Source organism: Equus caballus, chromosome 11 (genome assembly GCF_041296265.1).
Source record: "Equus caballus isolate H_3958 breed thoroughbred chromosome 11, TB-T2T, whole genome shotgun sequence".
NCBI classification, from domain to species: domain Eukaryota; kingdom Metazoa; phylum Chordata; class Mammalia; order Perissodactyla; family Equidae; genus Equus; species Equus caballus.
In genome coordinates this window covers 33,527,869-33,544,856 of record NC_091694.1, presented here as the reverse complement: position 1 = coordinate 33,544,856, position 16,988 = coordinate 33,527,869, and the positions used below count along the sequence as shown (strand labels likewise).

The window sequence follows — 16,988 nt, the reverse complement described above, 5'->3', positions numbered from 1 at the left end:
TGAAATGTGGAGGGGAAAAGCCTTCCTTGCCTCTTTTATCTTCTCTTCTGTTGTTCGCTGGCAATCCCTGGCTTATAGGTACATCACTGCCTCCATAGCCACACGGCCGTTTTCTCTGTGCGTGAGTGTCTGTCTTCACATGGCACTCCTTTCATGAAAGGACACTAATCATATTGAATTAATAACCCTCCCTATTCCAGTATGACTTCATCTTAATTTAACTAATTACACCTACTTAACCTATTTCCAAATAAGATTACATTCTGAGGTGCAAGGGGGTTAGGATTTCAATATATCTCTTGGATGGAAACAATTCAACCCATAACAAATAGAATCACAGGATCCACATATATGAACATTTTCAAGACTCAATACGTTTTGCCGAAACGCTCTTCAGAAGATCATACCAAATTTACTCTGTGCATGAGTGCCTGTCTTACCACACACTTGTCAGCATTAAACATTCCATTTTTTAACTCCTAACCAATTTGTTAGTTAAAAAAGTTATCTCATCTGTTAATTGACCTGCATTTGATCAGTGAGATTGGACATTTTCCATATGCTTGTAGCCATTAGGCTATTTGTATTTTTCTTTTGTAAATTGTTTATGTATTTTGTCTTTTTTATTATGTTTTTCTGATTTATAAAAGTTGATATAAAACTATATTCACCTGTCATTTATCTCATTTATTTTATCTATTTCCAAATGTTTTCTTTCTAACTTTCTATATTTATTTATTTTATTTTATTATTTTTTTGAGGAAGATTAGCCTTGAGCTAACATCTGCCGCCAATCCTCCTCTTTTTGCTGAGGAAGACTAGCCCTGAGCTAACATCCGTGCCCATCTTCCTCTACTTTATATGTGGCATGCCTACCACAGCATGGCTTGCCAAGTGGTGCCATGCCCACACCCGGGATCCAAACCTGTGAACCCCGGGCCGCCGAAGCAGAACGTGCACACTTAACCACTGCGCCACTGGGCTGGCCCTCCACATTTATTGATATATTAAAGCTTAGTATTTCTTTTTCCCTTTATACTTGAAAGTCATACCTTTTTAGAATTAAATATCCAACATGTGTTTTCTTCTAAGCATTTAATGCTTTTTTTTTTTTTTTACTTTTTTTATTATTTTTTTCTTCTTCTCCCCAAAGCCCCCTGGTACATAGTTGTATATTCTAGTTGTGAGTGCCTCTGGTTGTGCTAGGTGGGACACTGCCTCAACGTGACCTGATGAGCGGTGCCATGTCCACACCCAGGATCCCAACGGGTGAAACCCTGGGCCATCGAAGCAGAGTGGGTGAACTTAACCACTGGGCCACGGGGCCGGCCCCCTTTTATTTTTTAGATATACTTCTTTAAATTCTGGAATTAGTTTTCAGTAAATGGTATGAGGTAAAGCCCCAACTACATATTTTTATCCAATTTTCTTTACACAATTGATGATGTCATTTCTTATCTATTGTGATGTATCCTTTATAAAATACTAACTTAATCTCTTAAAAACCCTCTGAGATAGGTAACTGTTATTATCCACATTTTATACCTAAGGAATCAGGCACAGAGAAGTTCAGTAACTTGTCCAAGGTCACATAGCTAGTACATGGCAGAGACAGAATCTGAACACAGGCAGCCTGGCTCCAGAGACCCAGTCATAATTTAATTAGTTAAATTATAAATGTGTTAATATTTGTCAAGAATTTAGAACAGTGCTTGGCACATAGTAAGCTTTGTATAAATGTTTGCTTAATAAATACAGGGAAAATGTCATGCACTTATCTATCCTAAGATCAAGGACACCTGTTTGTATTCCATTGACCTGTCTTAGTTCCTGTTCTAGTTCCGATTATTGAAATAGCATTTTGAATTTAATAGGGCAAGCCCACGCCCACGCCCACCGTTCTCTTGTAACACTTTCTTTGCTTGTCTTGCCTGCTCATTCTTCCACATAGACTTTTTTTACCCATAATTAATTATGAAAAATTTCAAATATAAAGAAAAGTTAAAAGAATTATACAGTGGATACCACAGACAAGTTCTTAAATAATTTGTTTCAAAACTCAAATTAAAAAAAAAAAAACAAAACACCAAAAAGAATCCCCTTTGAGGATTTGATGGAAAGTAATGCACACTAAAAGTTGATTTGATAATATCAACATTTTTACACTAATTAGTATTCTCCTTCAGAAATATGGTTTATTTCTCCACTTATTCAGGTATTTCTTTGTGCTGCTTAGGAATATATCGTTATCGTGTCACTCAAATTTCTTGTAAATATTAATCAGCGAGATTTTTCTTTCGATTGTCTTGGTGGGAAAGGTGCAGAGGAAGGTCTTTTCTTATGACGTTTTCACTGGTTATTGTCAGGCATTGGAGATATAAATTAACGCCAAAAGTATATCATCTAGCAGAGGGATGCACTAGCCTCGCAGAAGAATTGTTAATTCATTCATTCATCACAACAGCTATTGAGCCTACATTGTATGCCAGGCTCTGAGGACACGTGGATGAATGGGTCTGTTTCTTTGCCCTTGGGGAGCTAATAGACTCTTGGGAAAGATAAATAGTTGGTCAAAGCAAAGATCAAGCAAAGAAGCAAGAGTTTTCGTCAGAATTAGTTTTTAACAAAAACATTCTGACACCAAGGATGGCTTGGCATGGGAAGAAAGAAAACTGGAAAGATGGTAGAAGTCACATTGTGAAGGGCATTACATGCCATAGGGAACTAAATCTGCCATTTAGACCTTAACCTGCAGGCAATGGTGTGATGAGATCAAATAAGTAATAAAGTAGTGAGATGCGCTGTGACAATGAATGGCACAGATAGTAATAACTGTAGGCAAGAGGGAATTTTCACCACATTGGGAGATAATCTTGTCCTTGAAGTCGGACCTGGGTAGGAATCCCAGTTCTTCCTCTCATCATCTGTGAACAAATTTTGTAGGCCTTCAAGCCTCAATTTCCTGACTCTAATAAAATAACAGGGCTAATAATGCCTACCTAAATAGCTGTTGTGAGGATTAAATGAAAAAGACCTACTAAATACCAAATATATAGCTCGTATTCAATAAACATTATTTCCAACCATGCCAGCTCCTACCTCGACTTTATAGTTGAAAAATTTGCATTTTTACTTGTCACTGTTTTTCATGGTCCTGTACTTCTCAAAATCCTCTACCAATTTCCTTTTCACATCTACATTCTTGCACTTTAATTCCACCTTAAGAAAAATTTCTTTTTGTTGTATATTCCTTGTCATCTCCCTGCATATTATCTTTCAAATCAACAAAAGCATTTTAGGTCTGGAGGGACTACCTCCTCCACCCTGTGCCTTTCAATCTATCACATTTCTAAAGATTTGCTTTGCCAATTCTTTCTACCTGATCCCAGAGTCAAAATCTTGACTATAGCACAAGCAATTTAGCTTAGAGAGACAATGGCTTATTCATTTGCTTCTTCCAGCTTCTGAGAAAACTGAACAACTCAACAATCTTGGGAGAGTGAGAAATATGAACTGATAACCCCCACTCTTCTGGCTTTTTGGCTTTGGGCCCAGAAGTCAACCAACTAATGTCTTTGTCAATAAAACCTCAGTGCAACTCCACCAAAAGATTGACATCATTGTCCCCAAACCTATTTTGCAATCTGTAATCAGTTTGTTAGTCATAGTGCTGATTATCAGGAAAGAGGAGTATCTCATATTCCAGACAAAAATTGATTTGTAAGTAGATCCAGAGCTGAAGCTGCAATATAGTAATTCATCTATTTAACAAATCTTCATTGAGATCTTCCATGTGCCAAGCATTGTCCTAAGATCTAGAAGTAAAAAAACAAAATCCTTGGGTCAGCAGTTAAGTTCGCACGCTCCACTTTAGCTGTCCGGGGTTTACAGGTTCAGATCCTGGGCGTGGACCTACACACAACTTTTCAAGACACGCTGTGGCAGCATCCCACATACAAAACGGAGGAAGATTGGCATGGATGTTAGCTCAGGGACAATCGTCCTCACCAAAAGATAAAAACAAACAGAGAACAAAAACAAAGTCCTTGCTCTCATGGAACTTACATCCCAGTAGGAGACAGATAATAAACAAATACATTAATATATAAAAAACATGTCAGCTGGTGATATGTACTATGGATAAAAATAAAACAGAATAGGGGGAAAATGTGATGAGAAGGTAGAAAGGACTATTTTAGATAAGTGAATTTCTCTTTTTCTTAATTATCAAGGTATAACATACATACTGTAAAGTATGTAAAATATACAGCTATGTACAACTTGCTGAATTTTTACACACCCTCTTGTGACCACTGACCAGGTCAAGAAACAGAACACTTACAGTGTCTCGAAAGGTTCCCTTGCGCCTCTTCCCAGTCAATGCCCTTCAAGTGCAAATGACTATTCTGACTTCTGTCACCATTGATGAGTTTTACCTGTTCTTGAACTTCAAATAAAAGGAGGCTTAAAGTATTTACCCATTTGCGTCTGACTTCTTCCACTCAACATAATGTCTATGAGATTAATCCATACTGTTGCATGTAAAGGTAGTTCTCTTTATTGCTATGTCGTATTCCATTTCATGATTATATCACAACTTATCCATTCTCTTCTTGATGACATTTGGATTATTTCCAATTTGGGGCTTTTACGAATAAAGCTGCTATGAATGTTCTTGTCTATGTCTTCTGGTGGGCAGATGTACTCATTTCTCTTGGGTATATGCCTAGGAGTGGAATTGCTGGGTCATGGAGTAGGTATTTGTTTAGTTTAACTAATGACAAACAGTGACTGAACCAATTTACACTCCCACCAGCAAAGTATGAGAGTCCAGGTTCTTCCATATCTATGCTATTACTTGATTGTGTCAATCTTTTTCCTTTTCGTCATTCTGTGTGTTTGTAAAGTGACTTTTAAGCAGAGAAGTATGCTCTGCTTGCAACGCTTTGCCTCTGGAAGAGAAGTACAAAGGCCTCAGGGCAGAAATGTATCGTTTGAGAAGCAAAGAGGCCAATGTGACTGAAACTGAGTAAGCAATGGAGAGAGTAATAAGATATGAGGTAAGAGAAGTGGGGGCTGTGGAGAAGGAAGAAGTAAGCCATTGTAAGGCCTTTGGCTTTTATGCTGAGATAGAGAAGAAATCATTGGAGGGTTTTGATCAGAGGACAGACATGATCTGACTTAAGTTTTTAACGCAATCACTTGGCTGCTGTGCAAGATTAGACTGAAGAAGAGCAAGGGAAGAAGCAGGGAGAGCTTTTGCAGGAATCCAGGAGAGAGACGGTTTGGACTTGGGTCAGGTTGTGGCATCGTAGGAAGAAATAAGAAGAGATCTGATTCTGGAAACATTTTGAAGGTAGACCTGACAGGGTGCTTTGATGGCATTGAGGTATAAGAAAAAGAGCGTATCAAGTATGATTCCAGGTTGTCAGATTTGAGCAGGATGGGATTGACCCCAGGTCTGTTGTACAAATGTTTTGGTATAACTGATCACATAAAGAATCCAGCAGGCATTATTCCTTCAAACTCCAATACAGTAACATCAAGTTTAAGAAATATTCCATGTGACAAAGCTCTGCTGGCATAGCCTTGAACCTATTTATATCTATAATCAAAAAATAATTGCTACTGGAGGAATTTAAGCCAGTGTACAATTATAACTGACAAAGAGTGGCTTTGTTTATAAATCTCCTCCAAGGGCTCTATATACTTTAGGAAGCCCTCGTGGCCAGTTGCTTCACCTCAAAAACAAAGCCATTTCAAAAGCAGAGAATTAAGAGGTGTGAAAGAGGCAAGAGAATCTAGGTCAGGAAAACTAACACCTTCCCATCAGAAAGTAGCACAAAGCTGTCTGCAATGCTTAGTTAAGGTCAACAGAGCTCTGAGTCTTACAAAAGCACTCATAAATTGCCTAAACAGGAAACAGAAGTCATCCTCTCATTTGCCAGTGCAAGAGAAAACCTAACGGAATTGCTTAGGGCATTCACAGAAAGAAATGGTCCTGGGCAATAAAAACTTCAAGATTAACATTAAATAGGCACAATACAGCTGTTTTGCTTTCTCAGAGAATTATCCCAAATGGCTACAAGTCATATTTCCTACATGATGGCAACAAAAAACCATAGATTTCTGCCCTTACCGACTTAACAAAGGGGTGGAAAAAAAAAAAAGCACACTACAATTTGTGTCACCCTACTCTGAGAAAGTGGAATTCAAAAACTTTCACGTGATGGAAAAAGTATGAATAATCACCCGTAAGCTATGCTAGAAATGAAAGCACGAGGAAGTGGCATCTTTCACTGGCTTCTTCTGGTGATAACTATCGACCCATATCTTCAAGTCATCGCCCAGCACTGAGGGTGGAATTTGAGATTGCAACAGGTTCACCAGTGAAAAGCTGATTTGATCATTCAGACGAGGATTAAATCCACAGCCCTGGCTTCATCACCAGGTCCTAATTAACTGAACTAACCAATTTTTTATATCAGGGATTGGCAAACTATGACTCATGGGCCAAATCTAGCCTGTTTCTGTATGGCCCACAAGCTAAGGATGGATTTTACATTCTTACACAGTTTTTAAAAAATCAATACAAGACTAATATTTTGTAATATGTGAAAATTATATGAAATGCAAATTTCAGTGTCCATAAATAAAGTTTTATTGGGACATAGCCCCACTTACCATTTAGGTGAAATCTATGGTTGCTTTTGCATTCTAACAGCAGAGTTGAATAGTTGTGACCGAGACCCTAGAGGCTGGAAAGCTGGAAATATTTACTATCGAGTCCTTTACAGAAAAAGTTTGCCAACTCCCTGCTCAATATCACACTGATGTATAAAGGTAGAAACTACAGTTGAAGGAATTTAGATTTCCAAAATGCAATTGAGGACATATCCTGGAAATGGAAAAGCACAGAAACAAAACTGGCTGACGTTGCATGAATAATAACTTTTACAGTTGACGTTCATTCTTTCCAGGCAATAAAAAGGAAAATGATCACTTTTCCAAGAAAGGAAAAGGATACTAATCCATTTAATCAGCTGGAATCAGATCCTATTCATGTTTTCTGCTCTTCAATTGTTCTTTTCCACGGGGAATTAGTATAAGAGAAGAAGGAGTTGAGAGTCAGAAAATACAGAATGGGGATTTAGTCAACTGGCACATGGCAGGTGAAAGTTGGATTAAAACTTTCAGAACGGATTTCAGAGCAGAGACCTTGCCCGCCTTTTTCCACTGCTGTCTCCGTAGAACCTCCACATTGTTAGCAAATATTTGTTGCATGAATACATGATAATAAACTCTCAGCACGCACTTATAAAGATAGTTGGCTACTATATCTCATGTTTTCAAAGAGCTGTGGAGTTGAACAAAATGACCCATTTTGTTCTCAGCCTCTGATTGTTTTGGGGAAACTGAAGCAACATGTGAGACATCAGGAGTAGAGCCCTCAATAACACAGCGGCCTCCATCCCCTCTCTCTGGGTTTATGTCAAAGGGCCAGTATGGTTATTTTTTAGTGAAGGCTCCATAGGAAGATTTATTTCTGATTCTAGCTCACTGGGTTAGCCAGCATCAGACAGGCCTCAGGCCAGTACGAGCAATTCTTCGAGTGTTTTCCAAAGACTGCTGATTACGTGAGAGGAAAATACTGACCAAAACAAAAGAAAGCCAAACAAACCAGAAAGCTCTTATTTACATAAAGGAAGCTATTTTATCTTTCTTTATTCACTAAGTACTGAAGGAAGTTCATAGATCCCTTAGCTAGTTTTTCTAATTGCAAATATGGGCGTAACTAAATTATCTGAAATAGTAACCCTGAAGAAGGTGGTTCTTGTCTACTGAAAAAGTTTCTATAACTCAGTCTCTCTTTTCTTGCTCTTTTCAACTTGAAGTTTTAATGAGGATCTACCATGTACCTTATATGCATTTTGCCAAGTTGAGAAAGAGGGAAATAGCAGAGGTGAATTCGATGAGCTTCCTGTACTCCAGAGGCTCAGTTAATAAGTTGTTTTTTGTATGTCACTGCAACACCCTAAGGTAAAGTGAAACTTGTGTACCAATGCTCCACATTGCAGACAAAAAGAAAAATGCAAGAAACCTCTGATCTACTGGACAGTAGTTACTTTAGTTTTATGGCAACAACAAAAATTTCAACAAGAGCACTTTGGAGTTTTTGTGTTATCATTTAAGATCTTTTAAAGATTGTTGTCTAAGCAGTCTCGAGAGACAAATAGCCAGAACACTACCGGTTCTCCAAAATGCGAAGTACAAATGCATTAGCAGCTAAGAATAAAATTTTCCTTTTGCCTACCATAAAAAAGGAAGGAAACACAGAGAAAGGTCAGATCTCTAGATTCTCTCCAAGTTCGGATACTAAAAATTAATCCTTGCTGTAAACATCATGAGCTTTGCCATCAGAAAATTTCAGTTTGGGGGCTGGCCTGGTGGCTTAGTGGTTAAGTTGGCATGCTCCCCATCAGCGGCCCAGGGTTTGCAGGTTCAGATCCTGAGTGCAGAACTACACACCACTCATCAAGCCATGCTGTGGAAGGGTGCCACAACAAAGTAGAGGAAGATTGGCACAGATGTTAGCTTAGTGACAATCTTCCTCACTGCCCCCCTGAAAAAAAAGAAAAGAAAGAAAAATATCTGCAGATACTTAATATTTATTTTAAAAAAGGAAAGTCTCAGTTTGCCTACTCTATGATTTACTTGATCATAAACATTGGGCACTTCTTGGAACTCTCTGAACCTCTGTCTCTTCATACTTACTTCATAGGACTTCTGTAAGAATGAGGGAGGTAATGTATATAAAAATGCCTTATAAATTATAATTCCCCATCAATCCCTTGAGAGTAGGGACTGCATCTTATTCTTTTCTTTTTGAGAAAGATTAGCCCTGAGTTACCATCTGCCACCAATCTTCCTCTTTTTGCTGAGGAAGACTGGCCCTGAGCTAACATCTGTGCCCATCTTCCTCTACTTTCTATGTCGGACGCCTACCACAGCATGGCTTGCCAAGCAGTGCCATGTCCGCACCCAGGATTCGAACCGACGAACCCTGGGCGGCCGAAGCAGAACATGCACACTTAACTGCTGCACCACCAGGCCAGCCCCTGCATCTTATTCTTTAGTAAATCCCCAATATCTAGGACAGTGCCTGGTATGTAGAAGGCACTTAATTTTGATAGAAGAAATACTTCACTATATAAATATGTTATTATATAGCAACTTTTACTATAATTTGTGGATTAATAATAAGGTAGTAACTGAATATAAGATGCCAACTTAGAAACTATCCTTGGACCATTAAGCTCTTATTCTAAATCCTTCTCTCTAAAACATGATTTTCTTGAGGGTAGCGCCCAACCACAGAATTTTATACACATTAGATACTCCAAATGTGTGTATTAAAAGGAAAAAAGTATTAAGGAAAAAAGTCATTCCAAGGCTGATAGTGTTAATGCCTTTTATTTTGAAGGTGATTTTACTAACAATAGCATTTGGATATCATGCTTCAAGTTTCCTCAGCAGTTTGCAAAGAACCAGCCACACCATTTCTCTCAGATTTCTTATAAATAATGACACACACTTGTGAGGCAGACTGCCACAGTTCAGTGATATGAAACAGTTCTCCTCAGCACAAAGCGACAAATCCTCATGGGGATCAAAGCCACGCTGGCGTCTCAGTAACTCAGATTCCAATTAATTAAACCAACCAGACTGTAAAATGGCAAAGATATCAGGCAATTAAAGGACCAAGCAGGATTAGGGGCTCTGGGGACGAGAAGCAGCATGGATAAATTCCAAAGATCAAATGCCCTCAAAACTTTTGGTTTGAAACAAAAAATTTATTTTCAAAGTTTTTTTCCTCTAACTTGCCTATTTATATTATTTGCACCTATTTCTTTTGGATTGTTTATCTTTTCTTTCTTCATTTATATGAGCTCTTTGTAAACTAAAGAACTTAATCCTTCAACTATTATGTGTATTGCAAATATTTTTCCCAGTCTTTTGACTTCAGAGTATTTTTGGACACATAGGAGATTTAAATTTTTAATAGCTCATTCAGATAAAATTCATATATCATACAATTCCAAAGATTTAATTATGTAGTCAAATGTATCAATCTTTTCCTTCTTTGCTTTTGGATCTTATTTTTAGGAAGGCCTTTTATAACATAACAACATAAATTTGGCCTATTTTTTTAAAAGAATTTTTATAGTTTCATTTTTTGACCTTTAAATCTTTACTTCATTTGGAATTTATTTTGAAATAAGATGTGTGGCAGGAATTCTTCTTTATTTTTAATTTCCCAAGTGATTAGCAGATGTCGCAATACCATATATATAATAATCTCCTTTTTCTAACTGGTTTTCAATATTATCTTTATAATGAGCTTAATTATATTTGCACTTTTCTAGAAGCTATAGTTTTTACTTTATTTTTTAATAAAAAATAAGCTCTTAGTATTACAAAATCAGTTTATGAGCATTGTAGAAAATATAAAAACGGGGGCCGGCCCCGTGGCCAAGTAGTTAAGTTTGCGAGCTCCGCTTCGGTGGCCCAGGGTTTCACCAGTTTGGATCCTGGGCGCGGACATAGCACCATTCATCAAGCCATGGTGAGGTGGCATCCCACGTGCCACAACTAGAAGGACGCACAACTAGAATACACAACTATGTACTGGGGGGCTTTGGGAAGAAGAAGGAAAAATAAAAAATTTTTAAAAAAACATTAAAAAATATGTATATAAAAACATACTAAAATATATATATAAACATACTAAATCAATGAACGTGATACACCACATCAACAAACTGAGGAATAAAAACCACATGATCATCTCAATAGATGCAGAGAACGCATTTGACAAGATCCAACAGCCATTTATGATAAAAACTCTGAACAAAATGGGCATAGAAGGAAACTACCTCAACATAATAAAGGCCATATACGACAAACCCATAGCCAACATCATACTCAATGGGCAAAAACTGAACCCCATCCCCCTGAAAACAGGAACAAGACAAGGATGCCCTCTATCACCACTCTTATTTAACATAGTACTGGAGGTCCTGGCCAGAGCAATCAGGCAAGAAAAAGGAATAAAAGGAATCCAAATAGGGAGGGAAGAAGTGAAACTCTCGCTGTTTGCAGACGACATGATCTTATATATAGAAACCCCCAAAGAATCCATTGGAAAACTGTTAGAAGTAATCCACAACTACAGCAAAGTTGCAGGGTATAAAATCAATTTGCATAAATCAGTAGCATTTCTATACTCCAGTAATGAACCAACAGAAAAAGAACTCAAGAATACAATACCATTCACAATTGCAACAAAAAGAATAAAATACCTTGGGGTAAATTTAACTAAGGAAGTGAAGGACCTATATAATGAAAATTACAAGGCCTTTCTGAGAGAATTGGATGACGACATAAGGAGATGGAAAGACATTCCATGTACATGGATTGGAAGAATAAACATAGTTAAAATGTCCATTCTACCTAAAGCAATCTACAGATTCAACGCCATCCCAATCAGAATCCCAATGACATTCTTTACGGAATTAGAACAAAGAATCCTAAAATTCATATGGGGCAACAAAAGACCCCGAATTTCTAAAGCAATACTGAGAAAAAAGAACAAAACAGGAGGCATCACAATCCCTGACTTCAAAACATATTACAAAGCTACAGTAATCAAAACAGCATGGTACTGGTACAAAAACAGGTGCACAGATCAATGGAACAAAATTGAAAGCCCAGAAATAAAACCACTCATCTATGGACAGCTTATCTTTGACAAAGGAGCTGAGGGCATACAATGGAGAAAAGAAAGTCTTTTCAACAAATGGTGCTGGGAAAACTGGAAAGCCACATGTAAAAGAATGAAAATTGACCATTCTTTTTCACCATTCACCAAAATAAACTCAAAATGGATTAAAGACCTAAAGGTGAGACCTGAAACCATAAGGCTGCTGGAAGAAAATGTAGGCAGTACGCTCTTTGACATCAGTATTAAATGGATCTTTTCGGACACCATGCCTTCTCAGAGAAGGGAAACAATAGAAAGAATAAACAAATGGGACTTCATCAGATTAAAGAGCTTCTTCAAGGCAAATGAAAACAGGATTGAAACAAAAAAACAACCCACTAACTGGGAAAAAATATTTGCAAGTCATATATCTGACAAAGGCTTAATATCCATAATATATAAAGAACTCTCACAACTCAACAACAAAACATCAAACAACCCAATTAAAAAATGGGCTGGAGACATGAACAGACATTTCTCCAAAGAAGATATACTGATGGCCAACAGGCACATGAAAAGATGCTCATCATCGCTGATCATCAGGGAAATGCAAATCAAAACTACACTAAGATATCACCTTACACCTGTTAGAATGACAAAAATATCTAAAACTAATAGCAACAAATGTTGGAGAGGTTGCGGAGAAAAAGGAACCCTCATACACTGCTGGTGGGAATGCAAACTGGTGCAGCCACTATGGAAAACAGTATGGAGATTCCTCAAAAAACTAAAAATAGAACTACCATACGATCCAGCCATCCCACTACTGGATATTTATCCAAAGAGCCTGAAGTCAGCAATCCCAAAAGCCCTGTGCACCCCAATGTTTATTGCAGCACTGTTTACAATAGCCAAGACATGGAAGCAACCTAAGTGTCCAGCAACAGACGAATGGATAAAGAAGATGTGGTACATATATACAATGGAATACTACTCAGCTGCAAAACAGAACAAAATCATTCCATTTGCAATTACATGGATGGACCTTGAGAGAATTATGTTAAGTGAAATAAGCCAGCGAGAGAAAGATAATCTGTGTATGACTCCACTCATATGAGGAATTTAAAACTATGGACCAAGAAAAGTTTAGTGGATACCAGGGGAAAGGTGGGGTGGGGGGTGGGCACAAAGGGTGAAGTGGTGCACCTACAACATGACTGACAAACATTAATGTACAACTGAAATTTCACAAGATTGTAACCTATCAATAACTCAATAAAAAAAAAACATTAAAAAATATATATATAAAAACATACTAACACAATCAAAGATTACCTTCCTGTATATTCTTCTGAGATATTTTTCTATGGAGAGATGTATAGATAAATGCATTTTTAGCAAAATAAGATTATATGCATATTGATTTATAACCTGTTTCAATTTAATGATTTCCACCTATTCATTTCACTAATTCTTTATCTCATTTAATACCCATATACAAATTTCACCAATCTCAAAATGGCCTTTACAGCTGGTTTATCAAAACCAGAATTTAATCCAAAACAATGTAACTGAGTATGATGTCCCATAAGTCTCTTCATCTTGATGAAGTAGAAACAAGGTGCAGATCTTTACTTGTACAGTAACACTATCAGGATCCTCCTCCAGTCCTTGAGATTTCGCTCCTGGAGCACATAACGATGTTTCTACTTAGAATTTGTCACGAATGTCATAGACGGTATTTCCACCAAGTCTGGCAGAATCTCACACTTTACCTTAAACCAAACACAAGTTGCATGGGAAATTAGAGGTCAGATAGCAAAATATAAACATTTCAAACAGTATGTAGAAGGAAGAACATGAAACAAAGAAGTGACCTCTCACTGATCCTGTACGAAGAAGAAATCAATGCCCCAGAAAGAAACAGGGTACTAGTGGAGCTATAGGATTTCTGTGGGTCAGTGATTTTTCAGGAATTAGTGCTAATAATTAGTTTCAAGAAACCAAAAGAAAGACACCAGAAACTCAAAATACAGTAAAGCTCATTAACTTTTATATTGTCCTATAGGAGCTCTTCAAAAGCGGTTTGCCAGATTTTAAATTTGTTTTACCAGAGCTCAAGTTTAGATATTATTCAAATCAAACCCTTGGTTTGTGAGAAAATTTTCACAGTCGAATAAGGAAGAGATAAGACAGAGCAGTATCATGAAAATCCTTCTCATTGCTGTAGCCCCCTATATAATATGTTCTCTCTAACGCGGCAAAATATCCCGTGAATAGAATACTTTTGGATAATTAAAACAATACAGAATAGATTTTAAAATGAGGAAAGTAAGCTATAGGACAATATGAATAGCATGGTATCATTTGTGATAAGAATGGAATAATTTGCTTATACTTGAAAATATTCTGAACACATGACAGACAATTGCCATCTTTGGAATGTGGAACCGGATGAAGAATGAGGCATCCACTTTTTATTCTACATATATCTATAATTTTTAGATTTTAAAAACATAACATTTTTACCCTCTGATATTTCCTGAAGACCAGAAGGCGTGTACTGAAAAATTGGTACACGTTAGAATAGGACACTAAAAACACATCATTAATAACGTGTGATCATTTTAATGGTGGTGTCAGGATAGGACCGGCTCTAGTGCAACAAGATGACTATTTTATCAGGCTTTTCTTGCAGATTAGAGGTGGACAAAGCAGCAAAGCACAGGGAATTTGAGTTACAAACCGAAGTGGGCATCAAGGAGCTGAAATGGCTTCCTTTCCCTGGTTACGAGAGCTCCACATCACTGGAAGAGCACGACAGAGGGTAAATGCTCTTCTGTCAGGGATAGAGGCATTTCTGTTTGGGTACATTTAGAATAGATGATCAATAAATGCTAAAATTATAAAAATAATACAAATCTAAAATGTTTCCATTCATTCAAATTCTATCTAAAGACAGGTGAAATAAACATTTATCTTCCAAAACTGTCAAGGCCTTCCAAATAATTAAAAAAAAATTTTTAATTGTGGCAAAATACACGTATAAAGTTTACCATCTACATCTTTTTTGTTGTTGTTGTTTTGGATGGAGTTTTAATAAAACATCACTTGGCCAGTTTTACAGAGGTAAGCTTTCACATTTTGTTTCCAAATGAGTAAGCTGGTATAATTTGGCAGGAAGTTACAGGCCCCCTTGTAACCTCTGTGGATGACTCTATAGACGGAAAACTCTCATTATTCACCATCTAAAATTTACCAAATTTGTTTTGAACTTATTTTTTATAACCATATTTTTATTTAACCCACCTTAACCATTTTTAAGCATATAGCTCAGTGGCATTAAATATATTCACTTTCTTGCACATCCATCACTACTATCTATTTCCAGAACTCTTTTCATCTTGCAAAACTGAAACTCTACCCATTAAACAAAGACTCCCCATTTCCCTCTGCCCCAGTCCCTGGTAACAACCCTTCTACTTTCTGTCTCTATGAATTTGACTGCTCTAGCTACCTCACAAGTGGAAACACATAGTATTTGTATTTTTGTGATTAGCTCATTTCGCTTAACACAATGTCCTCAAGGTTCATCCATGTTGTAGCATATTGCAGAATTTCCTTCCTTTTTGAGGCTGAATAATACTCCATTATATGTATATCACATTTTGTTTATCCATTCATCTGTCAATGGACACTTGAGTTGCTTCCACCCCTTGACTATTATGAATAATGCTCCTAAGAACATGGGGGCACAAATATCTTGACAAGACCCTGCTTTCAATTCTTCTGTATATATACCCAGAAGTAGAATTGCTGGATCACGTGGTAATTCTATTTTTAATTTTTTGAGGAATTGTCCTACTATTTTTCCATGGCAGACATACTGTTTTACATTCCCACCAACAGTGCACAAGGGTTCCAATTTCTCCAAAACCTCACTGACACTTGTTATTTTCTGGATTTCTGTTATAGTAGCCATTCTAATGACTGTGAGGTGGTTCTAATAACTTTTTAAAACAAGTTATTTCAGAGAAGTTATTCCAAAACCTGACGAATTTAGGAAAAAGAACTTTTTTTTCCTGAGAAAAATGTTGCCATAGTTCTCAGCATTTCCCACCTGAGCCAAGAGGTATTTTTCTTCTAAGATGATATCATTTATCTCAGTTTTTGATAGGCTAAATTTGGATTGCTGTTGTTGATAATAGGACCAGGTGTATCCTGTTATATTTTGCAAAACTGCCTAAATGTTTCTTACTTCAGAATCACATGACCTAAAAATGATGACTGCAGGAATATATCCCCCCCCAAAAAGGGAAATGAATCAGCTACAGAGGAGAAGGGACTGGGAAAGAACCTGTAAAGAGTTATGTAGTTCATCCGACCTTTTACTTAAGTACACTGAACTATAGCTTCAGCATTGCTAAGCTTTAATATTTGACCTCAAAGATCACAGAAGACAGAAAATGTGAAATTCTTGGGCTTTTTAAAACTCAAATTTATTTCATAATATGGTGAAAATGGTTAGAATGAGGAAGTGGGAAAAAAAAAAAAAAAACCGCTGCATAACTCTATGCAATAGTTGGGAGATGCCCAGCACTGATGGATATTAAACACTAATGTGTTTAATCAAAGTCTTTCTTGGAAGAGAAAGGAAAACAATGACATGAGAGCGATTTTGATTCTTTTTACTACACTTTTCCTGTGATCATATTTAAGAAGTTCAGTGACAAAGGTTGTGGAGAAAGAACTGGTCCATGAACAGCAGTGTTGTGTGGTGGAAGTAGCTTTGAACTTGATCTCTGAAGAACTAGGTTTGCGTACCAGGTTTGTCACTTTACTAGCTGTGCAATCTTGCTTCAGTCACTTAACCCATTTGAGCTTCCGTTCCCTCATCTATAAATCAGAGTTAATACCAGTTACTTCATAGGACTATGGTAAAGATTAAATAAGATGATAGGTGTGATAGCATCTGGCAAACAAAAGATACAGGTTAAAGGTTAATCTCATTCTTTTTTCCAAAGTAGGGTAGGAGTTGTCTAGTTATTTTGTAGGGCTTAAAGCATGCATAATTGGGCTCTAGATACTGTTTCTTTTTTTGAGGAAAATTAGCCCTGAGCTAACTGCTGTCAATCCTCCTCTTTTTGCTGAGGAAGACTGGCCCTGAGCTAACATCTGTGCCCATCTTCCTTTGCTTTATATGTGGGATGCTAACCACAGCATG

General features: G+C 37.1%; 2 protein-coding genes across 5 annotated transcripts in view; both read right to left on the bottom strand.

Moving 5' to 3' along the window:
- Nucleotides 1-16,988, bottom strand: part of YPEL2 (yippee like 2) — a 95,194-nt gene that overhangs the window by 76,213 nt on the left and 1,993 nt on the right. The window lies entirely within an intron of this gene.
- GDPD1 (glycerophosphodiester phosphodiesterase domain containing 1) overlaps nucleotides 16,437-16,988 on the bottom strand; it is a 53,349-nt gene continuing 52,797 nt past the window's right edge. For both annotated transcript variants that reach the window (XR_011423283.1, XR_011423284.1), the window contains exon 13: nucleotides 16,437-16,660. The gene's annotated coding sequence lies outside the window, so the exon portion shown is untranslated. The remainder of the gene's footprint in view (nucleotides 16,661-16,988) is intronic.